Source organism: Lontra canadensis, unplaced genomic scaffold (assembly GCF_010015895.1).
Source record: "Lontra canadensis isolate GAN:19392208 unplaced genomic scaffold, GSC_riverotter_1.0 scaffold60, whole genome shotgun sequence".
NCBI lineage: Eukaryota > Metazoa > Chordata > Mammalia > Carnivora > Mustelidae > Lontra > Lontra canadensis.
This window is the reverse complement of record NW_022631054.1, coordinates 2121315-2143498: the sequence shown is the minus strand read 5'-3', so window position 1 is coordinate 2143498 and position 22184 is coordinate 2121315. Positions and strand designations below refer to the sequence as shown.

Sequence of the window (22184 nt, the reverse complement as noted above, 5' to 3'; positions counted from 1 at the left end):
GAACTGAATCTCATCAAAATTTAAAACTTTTGCAGGGCACCTGGGTCTCTCAGTTGGTTAAGTGTCTGCCTTCAGTTCAGGTTATGACCCCAGAGTTCTGGGATTGAACCCCATATCAGACTCCCTGCAGGGAGTCTGCTTCTCCTTCTCTCTCTGCTGCTCTCTTTCTCTCTCAAATAACTAAATAAAATCTTAAAAAAATGTAAAACTTTTGCTCTGTGAGAGGCCATGTGAAAAAGATAAAAATATAAGACTGGAAGAAAATATTTGCAAAACACATATCCAGCAAAAGGCCAGTATCTGGAATATATGAAGAACTCTCAAAACTCAAAACTTAAAATTTTAAACAAAATTTTAAAAATAAGCAAAAGACATGAATAGATATTTCACCATAGAGGAAAATGCAGATGGAAAATAAACATGTAAAAAGATGTTGAATGTCACCAGCCATCGGGCAAATGCAACCAAGAAAACCACATGAAATATCATTATGCATCTATCAGAATAGCTAAAATTAAAAATAGTGGGTGGGGTGCCTGGTTGGCTCAGTCAGTAGAGCATGTGAGTCTTGATCTCAGAGTTGCAAATTTGAGCCCCTTGTTGGGTGTAGAGATTACTTAAAATAATATCTTAAAAAATAAAAAATACTTTGTGTGGAACAATGATAGACCTATTCTCAGGTTGGCTTAATCAACCTCTTTGATGAAAAATAATCAAAGAACCCAAACTTTTACCAAATTCCATGGCAGTTTTGATGTCAAAGCTGCTATAGTAAATAAACTGGGCATTCTTGATACTTGAATATGGAATATGTTCACAGGGAAAGGAAATAAACATTGCACTTTATAAGCAAATGCAATGCCTTAAATAAAACTGTATTTAAGATCAGCATCAAAAATTAAATACATACATACATACAGGTTAGTGGCAACATCAAATGCTGTCAAGGAAGCAGAGAAACACTCATCATGCATTGCTAGGAGAATGTAAAATGGTACAGCCATTCTGGAAAATTCTGGCAGTTTCTTTAAAAACTAAACATGGAATTAACATAAAACCTAGCAATTGGAATCTTCGGCATTTATCCCAGAGAAAAGAAATTTTATGCTCAGACACATGAATGTTCATAGCACCTTTAGTTGTAATAGCCAGAAACTGGAATTAGCCCAGAAGTTCAACACATGAATGGTTAAACAACTGTGCTACATTCATACCATGCAATTCTACTCAGCAATAAAAAGGAACAAACTAGTAATACATATGTGGATGAATTTGCAGGGAATTATGCTGAATGAAGAAAGCCAATCATAAAGTGTTGCATACTATATGATTCTGTACATATAACATTTTGAAATGATCAAATTTTAGAAATGGAATACAAATTTGTGGTGGCCAGGGGTTAGGAAGGGGAGGGTGAAGAGATGGGGGTGGGGTAGGGAAGTGGGTATGGTTATAAAAGGGCAACATGAGAGACTTTGTGGTGTTGGAATTGTTCAGTATTTTGACCATGGTTTTGGATACAGGAACTTATACAGATGATAAAGATATATGTAATTTAATGCATACTGCACACATACACACATGCACACAAGTAAAACTAGGGAAACCTGAATAAGACTGATAGATTGTATCAATGTCCCTATCCTGGTTGTGATATTATACTATTATTTTGCAAACTATTACTACTACTGAAGCAAACTGAGCAAAAAGTTCAAGGGATCTCCCTGCATTATTTTTTTACAACTACACAAGAATCTAGAATTATCTCAATAAAAATGTATATTAGAAAATCAATTGGCAAACAGTAGACCTAAATTCAACTTTATTAATAATTATGTTAAATATACATGGATTAAACATTTCAGTTAAAAGGCAGATATTTTCAAAATGGATCACAAGAATCATGGCCTAGCTATATGCTGTCTATAAAATATACACTTTAAATACAAGGATATGAGGGTGTCTGGGTGGTGCAGTCAGTTAAGCATCCAAATCTTGGTTTCAGCTCAGGCCCTGATCTCAGGGTCATGAGATCAAGCCCCACACTGGGCTCCACACTCAGTGCAGGGTCTGCTTGAGTTTCCCGCTCTCTCTCTCCCTTTGCCCCTCCTGCTCGTGCTCTCTCTCTTTCTCTCTAAAAATAAATAAACCTTTAAAAAATAAGTACAAGGATGTCATAGTTTGAGATTTTTTAAAAAGGAAAACAATTTCCCAAGCATAAACATATATTTAAAAGGTGAAATGACATTATAAATATCAGACATAATAGACTTTAAGACAAAGAACATTACCAGAGATACATTTCATAGGATTAAAGCATCACTATTTTAGGACAACATAAGAAAAATAAAATATATGCACCTGATAATAAAGCTTCAAAATACAGGAAACAAAGATTGATAAAATTAAGAGGAGAAATGGGAAAATACATAATCATAGTTCTCTTAGGAATTTATAGAAAAACTATATGTATATGGTTACTATGTATATATTATTTATAGTATTTTATACATGTGGTATGTGTTAAGTTTTTTTTTTTTATGTGTTAAGTTTTAAAGGAACTAGATGATACTGCCAAACATTCTGACCTAATGTGATAAAAAACACATGATTTTCAGGGCAAATACAATGTTCACCAAGACAAATAATATGTTGGGCCATGTGGATACAAAAGTTGGGTATTCATCCTTTCTGATGGAGGCATAATATTCCATTGTATATATGGACCACATCTTCTTTATCCCTTCATCTTTTGAAGGGCATCTCAGCTCTTTCCACAGTTTGGCAATTGTGGACATTGCTGCTATGAACATTGGGGTACATATGGCCCTTCTTTTCACTACATCTGTATCTTTGGGGTAAATAGTAGTATCAACATGGACGAGACTGGAGGAGATTATGATGAATGAAATAAACCATGAGAAAGTCAATTATCATATGGTTTTGCTTACTTGTGGAACATAAGGAATAATATGGAGGACATTAGGAGAAGGAAAGGAAAAATGAATTGGGGGAAATCGGAGGGGGAGATGAACCATGAAAGGCTGTGGACTCTGAGAAACAAATTGAGGGTTTTGGAAGGGAAGGGGTAGGGGGAGGGTGAGTCTGGTGATGGGTATTAAGGAGGGCATGTATTTCATGGAGCACTAGGTGTAGTGCATAAATAATGAATCTTGGAACACTGAAGAAAATAAAATACTATGTTGAACAAGAGCGGTGGGAGTGGGCATCCTTGTCGTGTTCCTGATCCCAACGGGAAGGCTGCAAGCTTTTACCCACTGAGGATGATATTTGCTGTGGGTCTTTCATAGATAGATTTTATGAAGTTCAGGAATGTTCCTCTATCCCTATACTTTGAATCGTTTTAATCAGGAATGGATGCTGGATTTTGTCAAATGCTTTTTCTGCATCAATTGAAAGGACCATGTGGTTCTTCTCTCTTCTCTTATTAATTTGTTCTATCACATTGATTGATTTGCGAATGTTGAACCATCCTTGTAGCCCAGGAATGAATCCCACCTGGTCATGGTGGATAATCTTTTAATGTGCTGTTGGATCCTGTTTGCTAGGATCTTGTTGAGAATCTTAGCATCCATATTCATCAGTGATATTGGTCTGAAATTCTCCTTTTTGGTAGGGTCTTTGCCTGGTTTGGGGATCAAGGTAATGTTGGCTTCATAGAAAGAGTCTGGAAATTTTCCTTCTGCTTCAATTTTTTGAAACAGCTTCAGGAGAATAGGTGTTATTTCTTTTTTGAAAGTTTGGTAGAATTGCCCAGGGAATCCATCAGGTCCTGGGCTCTTGTTTTTTGGGAGGTTTTTGATCACTGCTTCAATCTTGTTACTAGATATCAGTCTATTCAAGTTGTCAATTTCTTCCTGGTTCAATTTTGGGAGTTTATAGTTTTCCAGGAATGCATCCATTTCATCTAGGTTGCTTAGCTTATTGGCATAAACTGTTGATAATAACTTCTGATGATTGTTTCTACTTCCTTGGTGCTTGGAAAACTGGACAGCTATATGTAGAAAAATGAAACTCGACCATTCTCTTACACCGTACACAAAGATAAACTCAAAATGGATAAAAGACCTCAATGTGAGACAGGAATCCATCAGAATCCTAGAGGACAATATAGGCAGTAACCTCTTCAATATCAGCCACAACAACTTCTTTCAGGATATGTCTCCAAAGGCAAAGGAAACAAAAGTGAAAATGAACTTTTGGGACTTCATCAAAATCAAAAGCTTCTGCAGAGCAAAGGAAACAGTCAACAAAACAAAGAGGCAACCCACGGAATGGGAGAAGATACTCACAAATGACAATACAGACAAAAGACTGATATCCAGTATCTATAAAGAACTCCTCAAACTGAACCACACAAAACAGAAAATCATGTCAAAAATTGGGCAGAAGACATGAACAGACACTTCTCCAAAGAAGACATACAAATGGCTATCAGACACGTGAAGAAATGTTCATCATCATTAGCCATCAGGGAAATTCAAATCAAACCCACATTGAGATACCACCATATACCAGTTAGAATGGCCAAAATTAACAGGACAGGAAACTGCTAAAGTTGGAGAGGATGTGGAGACAGGGGAACCCTCTTATTCTGTTGGTGGGAATGCAAGTTGGTGCAACCACTTTGGAAAACAGTGTGGAGATTCCTCAAGAAATTAAAAATAGAGCTTCCCTATGACCCTGCAAAGGCACTACTGGGTATTTACCCCAAAGATACAGATGGAGTGAAAAGAAGGGCCATCTGTACCCCAATGTTCATAGCAGTAATGGCCACGGTCGCCAAACTGTGGAAAGAACCAAGATGCCCCCTTCAGCGGACAAATGGATAAGGAAGATGTGGTCCATATACACTATGGAGTATTATGCCTCCATCAGAAAGGATGAATATCCAACTTTTGTAGCAACATGGATGGGACTGGAAGAGATTATGCTGAGTGAAATAAGTCAAGTAGAGAGAGTCAATTATAATATGGTTTCACTGATTTGTGGAGCATAACAAATAGCATGGAGGACAAGGGGAGTTAGAGAGGAGAAGAGAGTTGAGGGAAATTGGAAGGGGAGATGAATCATGAGAGACTATGGACTCTGAAAAACAATCTGAGGTTTTTGAAGGGGTGGGGGATGAGAGGTTGGGGGAACCAGGTGGTGGGTATTGGAGAGGGCATGGATTGCATGGAGCAGTGGGTGTGGTGCAAAAACAATGAATACTGTTACGCTGGAAATAAATTTAAAAAATAAAATAAAATTAAGATGTTAAAAAAATACATTGGGCCATAAAAAAGTCTCCATAAAATTTTGAAATTCTGAAATCTTACAAAAAATTCTCTAACCAAAATTAGAGATAACTAACAATAAGATATCTAGAAAGCCATACTATCTCCAAATTAAATAATCCATCTCAAAATTACCCAAATGTCCAAGAAGAAATCACACAGAAAAATAAAAACTGGATCACAATGAATAATAATGAAAACATAGCACATCACAATTTGTAGAGTGCACCTAGAGCCCATGCTTAGAAGGAAATCTATAGCCTTAGGTGCTTAAATTTAAAAGGTCAAAAATCAATTATCTGAACTTACACCTTAAAAAGCTCTACAAAGATTATGAGTTTGGGATAAGATGGACTTAGCACCTGTACCCTGCCTCTCTCACTGAATGTGGCTAAAAAACCCAGAGAGAAAATGTGGAGCAGCTATTTGAAGACTCTGAAAACAGTAGTGAGCATATTGGGGAAGAAATACAAGAATGCAAAGTACAACTGAAATGATGGTGAGTTGATTAAAATTTTTTCTCTTCCTGTATCCCCTGACCTAATCTCAACACCTTCTCAAAACTCTGAAGTGAGCATGGGGGTGCAGGAAAGGAGAGCTCCAAGAGAATCACTCAAGTTCTGGCTCAAAGAGTGGAAAAAGAAACTTCTAATACTCAGAGTGAGCATAGATAGTCCTGGTTTAGTCTCAGGATGGTGGGTAAAATCTCAACACTTTCTCACTTGCTATCTATCTATGATCTGTCTATCATCTCTTTTCCTCTTCATGTAGCTTGGTCTTGAATATTGGTGTAGTTACAGAAGCATGTGGCAAAGTGGGGTAACTAAAGCTCCAGCTGGCTACCCAGAGAACCAAAAAGGAGTGCCCCAAATTGCAAAGAAGGAGAAGCTCAAGAAAGAAATGACATAAAGTTGTTTTGAACCCTTGGGTTCCCCCTCTAGCTAAACATGTGTGAATCCAATCCTAATCAGTATATCAAAGACTTTGAGGATTAGACAAACACATAGACTTATAGCCAGGTCCCGGACTAGCCTTGAGGTGGCACATATGGGGGAAAGAGTAAAACAGCACCAAGAATGGTTTGAAAGGTGAACTGACATTGGAACAACAGTCCACAGGAAGCCTGAACTTGAAACCTGATGTTAACCAGGTTGATTTTGCTGCTAAAACAATAATATCAACATTGGTATAGGATTTAAATAAGACTCAAACACTCATATTCTAATATTCAAACTTTCCGAAACACTATCCAAAAATTACTCACTGTACAAAGAAACAGGAAAATCTCAACTCTGATGGTAAAAGACAATCAACAGCTGCCAACATCAAGATAGCACAAATACCGGAATTATCCAACAGACTTAAAAGTAACTCGTATAAAAATTCTCCAACAAGCATTGTAAACACTCTTGAAACAAATGGAAAAATTAAAAATTTCAGCAAAGATATTTTGATCTGAAAAACACAAATAATTAAAATGAAAAAATCAATGTCTGGGCTTGATAACCGAATGGAGATGACAAAGGAAAGAAGGAATTTGAGAATGTATCAACAGAAATTATCTAATCCAAACAATAGGAGGAAATAATTTTTTAAAGCAATAAACAGAGCTCAGAGACCCTGTAGGACAGAACCAGAATGTGTAATACATGATACATGCTGGAACACACTAGAAGAGCAAAAATTCAAAATATTGACAGAAAAATATTATAAAGGACAGGGAGCTAGGACAGATCTCTCATATATGGCTAATGCAGATATAAAATAGTTCATCTACTTTGGAAGAAGTGCTGGCAGTTTCTTATAAATTAAAAAAAGAAAGAACACCTGCCTAAAACTATTATATGACCCACTAATTCCAGTTCTGAGTATTTATCCAACAGAAATAAAATCAAATGTCCAATCAAAGAGCTGTCACTGGCAACTTTATCCCTAATAACCAAAACCCAAAACAACACAAAGGGACATCAGTATGAGAATGGGTTTTAAAAATTGTGGTATATTCATATAGTGGAATACCAACCAACAATATAAAAGCATGCCACCGATACAAACAACATAGATAAATATCACAGTTACTATAGTAAGCAAAAGAAGCCAGAAACAAAAATTTTCTCATTATATTAGCCCATGTATATGAAGTTTTAAAACAGAAAAAGCCAATGATGAAAAAAATCAGGACAGGGGTTTGCCTCTGGGTTAGGGGTGGGAATTAACTGGGAGATGGTAGGAGGGAAATTTCTTGATAGGGATGTAGGTCACACAAATATATCCATCTGTCAAAACTACACAGCTTGTATTTATTTCAATAACGGTAATGGTTTATTTTACAAATAAGAACTATTTTTTTGAAATTACTAAATAAGACATGAAATCAGAAGAAACCCTGCATTGTGAGGCAGAAGAATATCAAAGGTAGATAGAAGAGTACCTGTAAAGCCTGACTGTAGCAAGATGTTTGTTGTGTTTGAGAAGGTGGTAAGTCAGTGGGGGGGATGGAATAGAGCTGATAGGAAAAGAATGGAATGAAAACACCTTTGACGTGGACACAGTGCACATCGCCTCAGGCTGGTTTAGCCAGAATAAGGAGTGTTCCTTTTCTCTAAAGCATAATGGGAAGCACTGGAAGTTTAAACAGGGAAACACCATGGTCCAGTGTGTGTTTTTTAAAAGACTACCCTCAGCAATTCGGGGTCTCTTCTGATTCCATACAAATTTTAGGATTGTTTACTCCAGGCTTTGAAAAATGTTGGTGGAATTTTGATCGGGATGGCATTGAAAGTATAGATTACTCTAGGCAGTATAGACATTTTAACAATGTTTATTTCTCCAATCCATGAGCATGGAATGGTCTTCCATCTTTTTATGTCTTCTTCAGTTTCTTTCATGAGTGTTCTGTAGTTCCTCAAGTACAGATCTTTTACCTCTTTGGTTAGGTTTATTCCCAGGTATCTTATGGTTCTTGGTGCTATAGTAAATGGAATCAATTGTCTAATTTCCCTTTCTGTATTTTCATTGTTGGTGTATAAGAAAGCAACTGATTTCTGTACGTTGATTTTGTATGCTGCCACATTACTGAATTGCTGAATGAGTTCTAGTAGTTTGGGAGTGGAGTTGTTTAGGTTTTCCATATGGAGTATCATGTCATCTGTGAAGAGAGAGAGAGTTTGAATTCTTCATTGCCAATTTAAATACGTTTTATTTCTCTTTGTTGTCTGATTGCTGTCGCTAGGACTTCTAACACTATATTGTACAAGATTCATGAGAGTGGACATCCCTGTCATGCTCCTGATCTCAAAGGGAAGCCTGTCAGCTTTTTCCCATTGAGGATAATATTCGCTGTGGGTTTTTCATAGATAGATCTTATGAAGTTGAGGAATGTTCCCTCTATCCCTATACTTTGGAGCATCTTAATCAGGAATGGATGCTGGATTTTGTCAAATGCTTTGTCTGCATCAATTGAGAGGACCATGTGGTTCCTCTCTCTTCTCTTATTGATTTGTTCTATCACAATGATTGACTTGCAAATGTTGAACCACTCTTGTGACCCAGGGATAAATTCCACCTGGTCATGGTGGATAATCTTTTTAATGTACTGTTGGATCCTATTAGCTAGGATCTTGTTGAGAATCTTAGAGAGCCCAGATATGGACCCTCAGCTCTATGGTCAAATAATCTTCAACAAAGCAGGAAAAAATATACAGTTGAAAAAAGACAGTCTCTTCAATAAATGGTGCTGGGAAAATTGGGCAGCTATGTGTAGAAGAATGAAATTCGACCATTCTCTTACCCCATACACAAAGATAAACTCAAAATGGATAAAAGACCTCAATGTGAGGCAGGAATCCATCAGAATCCTAGAGGAGAACATAGGCAGTAACCTCTTCGACATTGGCCACAGCAACTTCTTTCAAGATATGTCTCCAAAGGCAAAGGAAACAAAAGCAGAAATGAATTTTGGGGACTTCACCAAGATCAAAACCTTCTGCACAGCAAAGGAAACAGTCAACAAAACAAAGAGGCAACCCACGGAATTCCCAGACAAAGGACTGATATCTGGGATCCATAAAGAACTCCTCAAATTGAACACATACAAAACAGATAATCATGTCAAAAAATAGGCAGAAGACATGAACAGACACTTCTCCAAAGAAGACATACAAATGGCTAACAGACACATGAAAAAATGTTCATCATCATCATTTAGCCATCAGGGAGATTCAAGTCAAAACCACATTGAGATATCACCTTACACCAGTTAGAATGGCCAAAATTAACAAGGCAGTAAACAACATGTGTTGGAGAGGATGTGGAGAAAGGGGAACCCTCTTACACTGTTGGTGGGAATGCAAGTTGGTGCAGCCACTTTGGAGAACAGTGTGGAGATTCCTTAAGAAATTAAAAATAGAGCTTCCCAATGACCCTGCAATTGCACTACTGGGTATTTATCCCAAAGATACAGATGGAGTGAAAAGAAGGGCCGTCTGTACCCCAATGTTCATAGCAGCAATGGCCACAGTCGCCAAACTGTGGAAAGAGCCAAGGTGCCCTTCAACAGACGAATGGATAAGGAAGATGTGGTCCATATATACTATGGAGTATTATGCCTCCATTAGAAAGGACAAATACCCAAATTTTGTATCAGCATGGACAGGACTGGAAGAGATTATGCTGAGTGAAATAAGTCAAGCAGAGAGAGTCAATTATCACATGGTTTTGCTTATTTGTGGAGCATAAGGAATGACATGGAGGACATGGGGAGATGGAGTGGAGAAGGTAGTTGGGGGAAATTGGAGGGGGAGATGAAGCATGAGAGACTATGGACTCTGAAAAACAATCTGAGGGTTTTGGAGGGGCAAGGGTGGGAGGTTGGGTGAGCCTGGTTGTGGGTATTATGGAGGGCACGTATTGCATGGAGCACTGGGTGTGGTGCATAAACAATGACTTCTGGAACACTGAAAAGAAAAAAAAAAAGACTATACTCACTGTTGGGTGGAGAATAAATCAAAGAAGCTGAGAGCCAAACCAGGGACACCAGTTGCAGTTGTCTGTTTAAGAAATTTGAAAGTCACTGGACTAAAAGGCAGCCATAGCAGAGAAGTAAAGTCCATTGTTTCCAGCTGTGTTTAGGAGATGGAAAGAATTGGACTTAATAATGGATTGGTTGTGGGAGAAAGAATGGAAAGAGAGGGAGGAGCAAGGCCAGCATCCAGGTTTCCCACTGAGAGATTGAGAAGAAGATGGCAGCATTTGCAGAGGTAGGTAAAACTAGGCAATATTCAGATGTGGGGACATGTTAATTCCAAGGTTGTCTGCTATGTATGTATAAGGTTATGCTATAGGGGGGTATGAATTAGGGAGTCACGAGCCTGGGATGCCACTGAAAGCTGTAGAAATGGATGAGAGTGGGAAGAGAAAGCAAAGGTCCCAAGGTGAGTCCTGGAGAGCATAGAGAAGACCACACAAAAGTCGAGTATGCAGCAATTGGATACAGGAGAGGAAATCTGAGAAGTCACCAGAGGGGGGAAACGGAAGAGAGTGATGTCATGGAAAGTGTGCTGAGAAGGAGGGAATAATCAACTGTGTTAAATGAAGCCAAGAGGTCTAGAGTAAAAAGAAGCATTTAAGTGTGGGATTTAATAACAAGGAGGTTGCTGGTAACCCTGCCCAAATCAATTACACTTGAAGTTGTGGTAGCTATATTGACTACACTGAGTAAAAGAATAACTAACAGGAGTCAAAGCAAATATAAAGTAAATGCAGTCATCTCTTCCTAGAACCTTTGCTATGAAGAAGCCAAGAGAACAGGCACAAGAGGTTTGCAAGAGGGAGAACAGGAAGTAGGCTTCTTAGTGAGTGGAAACTGAGGTACCAGGAAAATCGATAGGCTTGCTGGCCACTAGTGAAGTTCCTCCTAAAGACAGGCTGATCTTCCTGTGGGATTAGTAGGATATTTCTTAGTGTAGGTCTCAGCGAAGAAAGGGGTAAATTAAAAAATGAAACAAAGATAACCTTGTCAGCATGGATGTGTGCTTGGATGCAGGCATGGAGAACAAAATGATTGAGTTCACCTGTAGCTGGAGTTTTTCAGAAGAGTATGTTAAATGAAGAGATGAGCAAGAAGGTGAGGCTCTTTACAAGGGGGTGATTATACCAATGGACCACAAAGTCTCAGTGATAAAATAAGGGAACTGTTGACCAAGGGGAACTATTGGACAAAGGGAAGGTATACATGTGTTGGAGGAGGTGGGAATCAATCACTGAGTTTCCGAATGATCAGTGGGAGCACTTGAGAAAATAATATAGAGATAGGATGTTGTCAGAGGGAAGGGTGCTGGAATTATAATTTTGGAGGTAGCAGTACTATTTTGACTGGATATTTTAGAGTCCAGGAAGAAGACTTGGGCATCAGTTTTGAGGTACAATCAAGTGCCATTGGAGGATGAGAAGGTAGAAAACCCCAAAAGATTACTGTATTAGTTTGCTGGGGCTGCCATCACACAACACTACAGACTGGAAGTCTGGAATTTATTTTCCCCACAGTAATTTATTTTCTTAGAATTCTGGAGATTCTAGAGGTTCGAAGTTCAAGATCAAGGTGTTGGCAGGTTTGGTTTCTTCTAAAGCCTCTTCTTGTCTTGCAGATAGCTGTTTCCTCACTGTGTCCTCATACAATCATCCTCCAGTCTCTGGGTTTATGTGTGTCCTGATCTCCTCTTCTTGTAAGGACACCAAGCATATTAAACCGGGGCCCATCCATATAACTTATTTTACCTTGTTTACCTTGTTAAAGACCCTATCTTGACAAAGATTCTCTCCTTTATCCAAACTCCACTCTTCCAAGCTCTCTTCTCAAAAAGGTCTTTACTTTGGGGCTTCCATGCTCATCTCTGCATTGTCCAATTTTAGTAAGGATACTGCTAAATCACTTTAACCAGAATGCCCCACCATCAATGTCTGATCACCCTTAATATCTAATCTGATTCCTCATCCTCCATCATTCCCAGGTGATGTCTTATTATACTGGCCTGCATCCAGTGAGAATTTCATTATGTCCTTTAGCCAAATCCCACCCTTTATCCTTGTGGTTTCACCTTAGTAACTTCCTATCCACAGACCACCCATTCCCCAGTTCCTTGGCTGTAGAATCTTCATTTGTCCTTCTTGTATTAGGAGTTGAGCCTGAGCTCTCTCCTCTACTACAAAACCCCAGTGTGGCAATCCCTACGCCTAGTGAGATAGTCCTCCTGAAGACAGTCTGCCTTAATTTCTTCAACAAGTGTCAAGAATATATATTTTTTCCATGTTATTCCTTATGTTCCACAAGTAAGTGAAACCATATGACAATTGCCTTTCTCAGCTTCACTTATTTCACTCAGCATAATCTCTATTCCCATACGTGTTGATGAAAAATTTGGATATTCATCTTTTCTGATGGCTGAGTAATATTCCATTGTATATATGGACCACATCTTATTTATCCATTTGTCTGTTGAAGGGTATCTCATCTATTACCACAGTTTGATATTGTAGACACCGCTGCTATGAACATTGGATTACATATGGCCCTTCTTATCACTACATCTGTATCTTTGGGGACAATACCCCGAATTAATTTTTGAGGAATCTCCACACTGTTTTCCAAAGTGGCTGCCCCAACTTGCATTCCCACCAACAGTGTAAGACGGTTCTTCTTTCTCCATTAGGAGAGGGAAAGGAAAAGTGAAGGAGGGAACTGGAGGGGGAAATGAACCATGAGAGACTGTGGACTCCAAGAAAAAAATTGAGGGTTTTAGAGGAGAAGGGAGTGGAGGGATGGGTGAGACTGGCGATGGGTATTAAGGAGGGGATGTATTGCATGGAGCACTGGGTGTTACACATAAACAATCAATCTTGGAGCACTGCATCAAAAACTAATGATGTATTGTGTAGTGACTAACATAACAATATAATAACAACAAAAAAGCGTACACGCGCGCACACACACACACACACACACACAAGAATATGTTTCTTTTTCTTTAAAAATCTCCAAATAAGGGTGCCAGGGTGGCTCAGTCAGTTAAGTGTCTGACTCATGGTTTTGGCTCAAGCCATGATCTCAGTGTTGTGAGATCGATTGATGTTATCAGGTTCTGTGCTCAGTGAGGTATCTACCAGAGATTATTTCCCCATCCCTCTTTCTTCCTCCCTGCTCCTCTCCCTGCTCACATGCTCTCTCTCTCTCTCAAATAAGTAAGTAAGTAAGTAAGTAAATAAATAAATAAATAAATAGTATTTAAAAAATATCTCTACAGTCACATTCTGAGGTACTGGGACTTAGGACTTGGAGAGGAAACACAATTTAGTCCTAACAACAGGGTATTAGGTGAGTCATTTATGTGGACCTTATGCTACATAGTAACTAGGACATAGAGGAACATAAAGAACCAGGTGCTAAGTCCTCAGTGAATGGGGGGGGGCGGTGACCAGGCCAGCACTTTCCGCAGTGTATGTGAGCGTTTGAGGGGAGCAGGTTATGTTTTCATGCATGAGTCTCAAAGGAGAGATGGCTTTTGAAAAGAGGGACAGAAGTGGTCTGGAAGTAGCCAAAGAGTCAAGGAGAATAATCAGGATTTCTTCCCTCATCCTGAGACATTTGGAAATACAAACCTGAAAATACAGTCTCCACCTGAGAGGGCTACATGAGCAGTGACATCCTCAGGCAACAGTCATGTTTTTACAAAGGCAAGGGGTGGACAGGATGTTGGGAGAGGGGGCTGAGAATATAGGGGAGTTAGCCAATCAGAGCAGGAGTCTACATTAGTGGCCTCTGGGTCCCAACCTACAGTGTCCACACGTGTGTGTGTGTGTGTGTGTGTATACATTCCATCTATTTCAAGACCACCAATCAGCCTTTCCCATCTCCAAAGCAATAATTCTTATTGTCTACTGCCTATGTGGGACATTTTCACCACTGCAAATTGGTGGCTGAAAGAACCACACTTACTCAATTGTAACATTGGGCCACCTGTGAAATGACAGCTGACTCCAATTGTACTTTCAAATCCATTTGTCAATTTGTTCCTGGTGAGTAGTCCCCCCCAAGAGCTCACACAGTCAGCTCTCTCTCCATTATTCCAAGGACAGCTTGAAGTTAAAGAATCACATCCTGGGATTTGGTGTCTCCGTTGGCCTCTCCCATCAAAAGGATCCAATTAACGTGCCCAGGGCTGAAATACTTTTTTATTTCATTGATGTAAGGCCAGGTGATTCCTCCCTTCAGATTTGTATATTAATGTTCAAAATAAGAAGTCAGCTGCATGCAGTGGCTTAAACTAATCCTACAAGATACATTTAGCCAAATAAGCATGTGCAAATGCAGAAATTTGAGTTTTGAGCTGGAACATCTGAAGGACAGGATGTGCCTGCACGTTTAGTACATTTTACTCCGTGGAATGAGCCAGGCACTTTACTAAGATGATGCATTGCTGAAAACTGTCTAGAAACAGAAAAATGAACCTGAGCCAGGACAGGCTTGGCTTAAATAGACAGGAATCGAAAATGAGGACCTTAAGGAAATGGGCTGAATTTGAATTATCTTAATCACTAGGAGGAGAAAAAAAAATCAGGTCTTTTTTAAAAAGTAAAAATGGAATATGTGAGAATATATGGGTATCTGGGCATCTCTCTTTAAATAATAATAAAATCGTCATGTAAATAATTCTATTTTCATTCATTCAACCAGAATTTTTAAAAACCATTTTGTCTTCTGTCCTATACTAGGTGCTGGGGATATTGAAAGGCACAATTTCTCTGCCTGAGGATTTCCCAGTCTAGGGGGAAGACAGATAGTTACAGATGGCATGAATTGCCATTTGTCAATGGTTTAGAATAGATCCTGATTTCCAACCTGTACACAGAATCCTGGGGCAGAGATCATTCTGATTTGCAAAGTTTTACTGCACCAGGCATTTTCTAGGGAAAAAAAAATATTTCACACATACATATGCTACTTTAAAGGTGAGTGGATAAAGCTGTGACTAACAAAAAGAAAAGCTTTTCCAAATTCATGAGTTTCTTACTATTATGTAGTTTTTGATCAAAGGATATTAAAAGTATAGCTACATCTGGAAGAACAGGAAATATTTTGAAGTTCAAAGAGAGGCTTCAATTAAGGAAGAGCTAAGAACCAGGGGTCTCGTCACCAGTGTGGGACCTCTGTTTCCAGTGTAATCCCAGCTCAGTGGGAGTGCAACACTAGTTGTTTCCTCTGATTCAAGACTGATCACCCACCTGGGTTCCAGATTCCTTGCCCCTCTCCTTAGGACTCTCACTCTGTTGGTTACCTCTTCAATTTGATATCTTCACTCTCTTCTTACCAGAGCTTTCTCTTACCCATATTCATGCTCAAGTCTCTTTATCTTTACAAGAATACTTTCTATCATATTAGTTCCACAGACATTTATTGGGATTGTGTATAACCTCATCTGGAATATCAGGAAAAGACTCTCTGAGAAGGTAGAAATTAACCTCAGAAAAAAATAAGTAGTCATTAGCCACCAAGCTGAGGAGCGGTGGGCAGGATGGGTATTCCAAACCTTTCATTTTATCTCCTGAAGTGTTTCTCAAAGTCATTTGCTTTTCTCCATTTCCAAAACCAGCTAGTACAAACTGTCATTAACTCTTGCCTGGATATTTTAATATCCTTGTAGCTGATCTAACTGTGGTCAATCTTGCCTCCTGTCTGTTCTCCACACTGCAGCCAGAGTGGTCTTTTCAAAATTTCTGAGGAGAAATCATGGTGCTTGGACTCAAATGCTGGCAGTACAAATAGAGAAAAGTAAACAGAATTGAGATATATTGGGAACTGGAACCAATAGAATTTGGTGATGGATTCAGTGACAGAGAGTGAGGGAAATGGGATTTTCAAAGGTAATTCCTAAGAGTTTGGTTTGAGCAACTGAGTGGGTGCTGGTTTCATTTACTGAGAGCCTATGTAAGAGACAGGTATGGAGGTTCACTGTCCCACCTCTACTGAGTACCTGCTCCTTCCTTTTCTTTTTGGGTTATGAGTTGTTAGGGTAATTGGGGTGTGGAGTGCTTGATTAGCAAACTGAAAGGCATTGTGAAAATCACTCCTTAGAGATGAACTTGAGATATTACTTTGCTAACCCATGATACCAGCATTCATTTCTCTCTGCATACTAACTTCCCCCTGTCTTTCCTTCCTTTCCTATCCAGCCTACATCCCATTTTGTGTCACTTCAACCTCTCTCTTACCAAATACCCTTGCCCCACTGTTTTCCCAATTCAACTTCTGGCAAAACACAACTTGGATGAATCCAATTATTGCCCATCTCTGGTTGCTAAGCACTGCTGGAAATCCACACAGATTGGTGTCACTGTAAATCACTGGTGCTGCTCTGAATTTATGGTCTCCAACTCCAAATAGACCCTCAGTGCTTCCTGGCAATCCTTATCTATTTCCCTTGTCAGCTTTCTCTCATTCTCCACAGTGGCTGTTTCAGATTTTAACCATTTCTTAAACCCTACTTCCCCTTCTCTCTGATCAGATGAAGTCATTCCTACTTCACAGAGAATATACAAGCCTCCAGAATGAACAACTGCCTCATGCTTCTCCCATCAACCTATATTCTTACTTGAGTCTAAAACTATCCTTTCTTATCCCTCTCCAATTACATGTCTCTTCCTGAATCTAAAAGTAATACTTCAGCTGGCTCTCATTCCCTCTTACTTTTTAGGAATCTTCTTTATTTATCCCTACTGTTCCCTATATTGTTCAACCATTCCTTTACCAGCTCCTTCCCAATGGCATTGAAACTTGCTCAGGGCTCCCCTATCTTTAAAAAAAAATTTTTTTTTAAGAATCTATTGTTCTCTCTATTCCTTACTACCAGATTTCTCTTCTTTCTTCTCATTAAAACTTTCTGAAAATATTGTCAACACTGGTTTTGTCTTCAATTCTTATAGCCTGCTCTCTTCACAAACCGTGGAAGTCTTGCTTTCACCATGAACCTACCTTCATCATTGCCACAAACAATCTCCATTTTTAACTCCAATGGTCATCTTCTGATCACTATGTTCCTTGGAGTCTCAGCAGCCTCAATATTGTTCACCACACCTCCCATCTAGAAATCTCCCTTCCCCCTCGGTTTCTATAAGCCACACTTTCCTGGTTTTCCTGTGACCTCTTAGGCTATTGTTGAGTCTTCTTCTTCTTGACCTTGAATGACAGAGTTATGTGCTGGACTTTCCTCTCTTTTTCTTCTGTACCTTAATCTTGGTTGTATTCTGTAGTAGATTATTTGCAAAAAAAAAAAAAAAAAAAAAGGTACCAATTTTCTATCCCTCCTTATATCTATACTCTTTGTTATGTAACTTGCACCTCCTCTGTGAAGAGATAGAGTCTATTTCTCTACTTCTTGAACCTAGACAGGACTTAGCTTATTTGAACAGAACAATATGGACATTAGGAGAAGGAAAGGAACAGTGAATTGGGGGAAATCGGAGGGGGGAGACAAAGCATGAGAGGCTGTGGACTCTGAGAAACAAACTGAGAGTTTTGGAGGGGATGGGAGTGGAGGGTTAAGTTGTGGAGCCTGGTTGTGGTATTAAGGAGGGCACATATTGCATGGAGAAGTGGGTGCAATGCATAAACAATGCATCTTGGAACACTGAAAAAGTAAATAAAAATTAAAAAAAAAAGAATATGACCTTTTGTACCCCAGTGTTCATAGCAGCAATGGCCATAGTCGCCAAACTGTGCAAAGAGCCAAGATGCCCTTCAACAGATGAATGGATATGAAGAAGATATGGTCTGTATACACTATAGAGTATTATGCCTCCATCAGAAAGGATGAATATCCAACTTTTGTATCAACATGGACGGGACTGGAGGAGATTATGCTGAGCGAAATAAGTCAAGCAGAGAAAGTCAATTATCATATGGTTTCACTTACTTGTGGAGCATAAGGAATAACATGGAGGACATTGGGAGAAGGAGAGGAGAAGGGAGTTGGTGGAAATTGGAGGGGGAGATGAAGCATGAGAGACTGTGGACTCTGAGAAATAAACTGATTGTTTTGGAGAGGAGGAGGGTGGGGGGTTGGGTGAGCCTGGTGGTGGGTATTAAGGAGGATACGTATTGCATGGAGCATTGGGTATGGTGGGTAAACAATGAATCTTGGGACATTGAAAAAATAAAATTAAATTCAAAAAAAGAGAAAATGGCAAACCAATACTGTGCTGCTTCCAAGCCTGGGTCTCACTTCCATGTGAGCAGACGTGGGCTGTCTTCCTGGACAATGAGAGTCCCATGACCCAGTCTCCTCAGCCAATAACCAGACAAGCAGCTGGTGAGTAAAGCCATCTGACACCAGTCAGCCTCAGCCATTCTGCCAGCTGACCATAGACACATGAAAAAGCCCATCTAAGATCAGCTGAGCCTGGCCCAGATCACAGAGTTTATAAACTCATGAACAGTTTCACATGGTTGTTTTAACATACTATAAACTTTGGGGTGATTTGCTATGTAGCAAAAGCTAATTGATATGGTTTCACTCCCTTTTATGCCTCAGTGGTCATCTTTATGTTGGTAATTTCCTAGACTATGTCTCTAACACAGATCTACCTTCCTAAGTCCAAATTCACATTTATACTTACCTAATAATAAGAGCATTTATCCAGCCATATATATATATACATATAACCAAACCTTTCATTTTATCTCCTAAAGTGTCTCTCAAAGCCATTTGCTTTTCTCCATTTCCAAAACCAGCTAGTACAAACTGTCATTAACTCTTGCCTGGATATTTTAATGTCCTTGTAGCTGATCTAACTGTGGTCACTCTTGCCTCCTGTCTGTTCTCCACACTGCAGCCAGAATGGTCTTTTCAAAATTTATAAAATTTATATTTCAATATTTATATAGTGGTGGGTATATATATATATATATACACACACATATATATATATATATATTTGTATATGGGCCCGGATATAATGCAATGCTGCACACATTTCTCTTCATCTTCTCAACCCACCATGTGGTGGATTTTGCTCATTACTTCATCTTACAGAAGAAAAAAATGGAAGCAAAGGGAAATTAATAGCATGTGCATGATCTTACAGCATAAATTGGTAGGTCTAGAATTTGCACAGAGGTCTGTAATATTCCAAAACTGATAATTGCCACCACTATATTGCCTTCCCCACTACTTGCATTCCAAGGACTTACAAACATTCTCATATCTCTCACTTTACGCATGTCGACTGTTCTTCCGTAGGTGTTTTATCCTTCTGCTGTTCCTGCTTTACCCTTATGCTCTTATTGGCTAACTTCTCTGGCATGAATGGATCAGGTGACTCCTTTCTCAGCCAACATAGCACCCTCTGCATACCTCTACCTGCTCTCATGGTGTCATATTGAAGTTGTGTCTCTCTTCCTAGATTGTGAAACCGTTGAGGACAGGGATTCTTGCCCTAGGAAGGGATCCAGTGGGCATCAGATTTATTTCACCCAGCCAGGCACCACGGTCCAATATATTCTAAAAGAATAGTTGTTCAGATATCACCTTGGCACAGCCCAGAGTCAGATAAGTAGAACTAGAATACCAAAAACAGCTCCAAATGCCAGCTATTCATATAGAAATGGAAATTGCAGTCCATTTGACAATTTCTGAGACAGTGGGTCTTAGAATGAACTTTTCACAGTCAGAGAATTTGTAAAGCCACTCACCCCAAACTCTAATACATGGCTTGAAGACAAACTGCAAGAAGATTATAAAGTTCTTGTTCTTCTTTCTTCCATCAATAGACACTTTCCCATGAAAGCACACTCTAGAAGGTGCTGGAAATGAGTGATTTAAGGAATGGAACAAGTCACGCTGGTCATATCTCAGGCAATGCAAGATTCAAATGGCTCCAAAAGGGCACTTTGCTTTTGACAATAAGAGCAAACACTCCATGCTCATGGATTGGAAGAATAAACATTGTTGAAATGTCTATACTGCCCAGAGCAATCTATACTTTCAATGCCATCCTGATCAAAAGTCCACCAGCATTTTTCAAAGTGCTGGAACAAACAACCCTAAAATTTGTATAGAACCAGAAAACACCCTGAAATACTAAGGAAATGTTAAAAAAGAAAAACAAAGCAGTGGTCATCATGTTGCCTGATTTCAAGCTTTATTACAAAGCTGTGATCACCAGGACAGCATGATATTGACACAAAAACAGACACACAGACCACGGGAAGAAAGTAGAGAGCCCAGATATGGACCCTCAATTCTATGGTCAAATAATCTTCAACAAAGCAGAAAAAAAATATCCAGTGGAGAAAAGATAGTCTGTTCAATAAGTGGTGCTGGGAAAATTGGACAGCTATGTGTAGAAGAATGAAACTCGACCATTCTCTTACACCGTACACAAAAATAAACTCAAAATGGATAAAAGACCTCAATGTGAGGCAGGAATCAATCAGAATCCTAGAGGAGAGCATAGGCAGTAACCTCTTTGATATCGGCCACAGCAACTTCTTTGAAGATATGTCTCCAAAGGCAAAGGAAACAAAAGGAAAATGAACTTTTGGGACTTCATCAAAATCAAAAGCTTCTGCACAGAAAGGAAACAGTCAACAAAACAAAGAGGCAACCCACGGAATGGGAGAAGATATTTGCAAATGACAGTACAGACAAAAGGTTGATATCCAGGATCTATAAAGAACTCCTCAAACTCAACACACACAAAACAGATAATCATATCAAAAAATGGGCAGAAGATATGAACAGACACTTCTCCAATGAAGACCTACAAATGGCTATCAGACACAGGAAAAAATGTTCATCATCACTAGCCATCAGGGAGATTCAAATTAAAACCACATTGAGATATCACCTTACACCAGTTAGAATGGCCAAAATTAGCAAGACAGAAAACAACGCGTGTTGGAGAGGATGTGGAGAAAGGGGAACCCTCTTATTCTGTTGGTGGGAATGCAAGTTGGTGCAGCCACTTTGGAGAACAGTGTGGAGATTCCTCAAGAAATTAAAAATAGAGCTTCCCTATGACCCTGCAATGGCACTACTGGGTATTTACCCCAAAGATACAGATGGAGTGAAAAGAAGTGCTATCTGTACCCCAATGTTTATGGCAGCAATGGCCACAGTCACCAAATTGTGGAAAGAACCAAGATGCCCTTCAACGGACGAATGGATAAGGAAGATGTGGTCCATATACACTATGGAGTATTATGCCTCCATCAGAAAGGATGAATACCCAACTTTTGTAGCAACATGGATGGGACTGGAAGAGATTATGCTGAGTGAAATAAATCAAGCAGAGAGAGTCAATTATCCTATGGTTTCACTTATTTGTGGAGCATAACAAATAACATGGAGGACAAGGGGAGTTAGAGAGGAGAAAGGAGTTGGGGGAAATTGGAAGGGGAGGTGAACCATGAGAGACTATAGACTCTGAAAAGCAATCTGAGGGGTTTGAAGCGGCGGGGGCTGGGAGGTTGGGGGAACCAGGTGGTAGGTATTAGAGAGGGCACGGATTGCATGGAGCACTGGCTGTGGTGCAAAAACAATGAATACTGTTATGCTGAAAATAAATTAATTAATTAAAAAAAAAGATATGTCTCCAAAGGCGAAGGAAACAAAAGTGAAAATGAACTTTTGGGACTTCATCAAAATCAAAAGCTTCTGCACAGCAAAGGAAACAGTCAACAAAACAAAGAGGCAATCCACGGAATGGAGAAGATACTCACAAATGACAATACAGACAAAAGACTGATATCCAGTATCTATAAAAAACTCCTCAAACTGAACCACACAAAACAGAAAATTATCTCAAAAAATGGGCAGAAGACATGAGCAGACACTT

The 22184-nt window shown here is 39.2% G+C and overlaps 1 long non-coding RNA gene across 1 annotated transcript; it reads right to left on the bottom strand.

Annotated features, from left to right (window-relative positions):
* Positions 1-777: 777 nt before the first annotated feature.
* Positions 778-18547, bottom strand: LOC116879093. The gene is made up of 5 exons (XR_004384963.1): positions 18536-18547; positions 16485-16487; positions 12128-12133; positions 6012-6014; positions 778-841 (listed from the first exon to the last, which is right to left on the bottom strand). It is a non-coding gene; the product is annotated as an uncharacterized LOC116879093 (long non-coding RNA).
* Positions 18548-22184: the final 3637 nt, after the last annotated feature.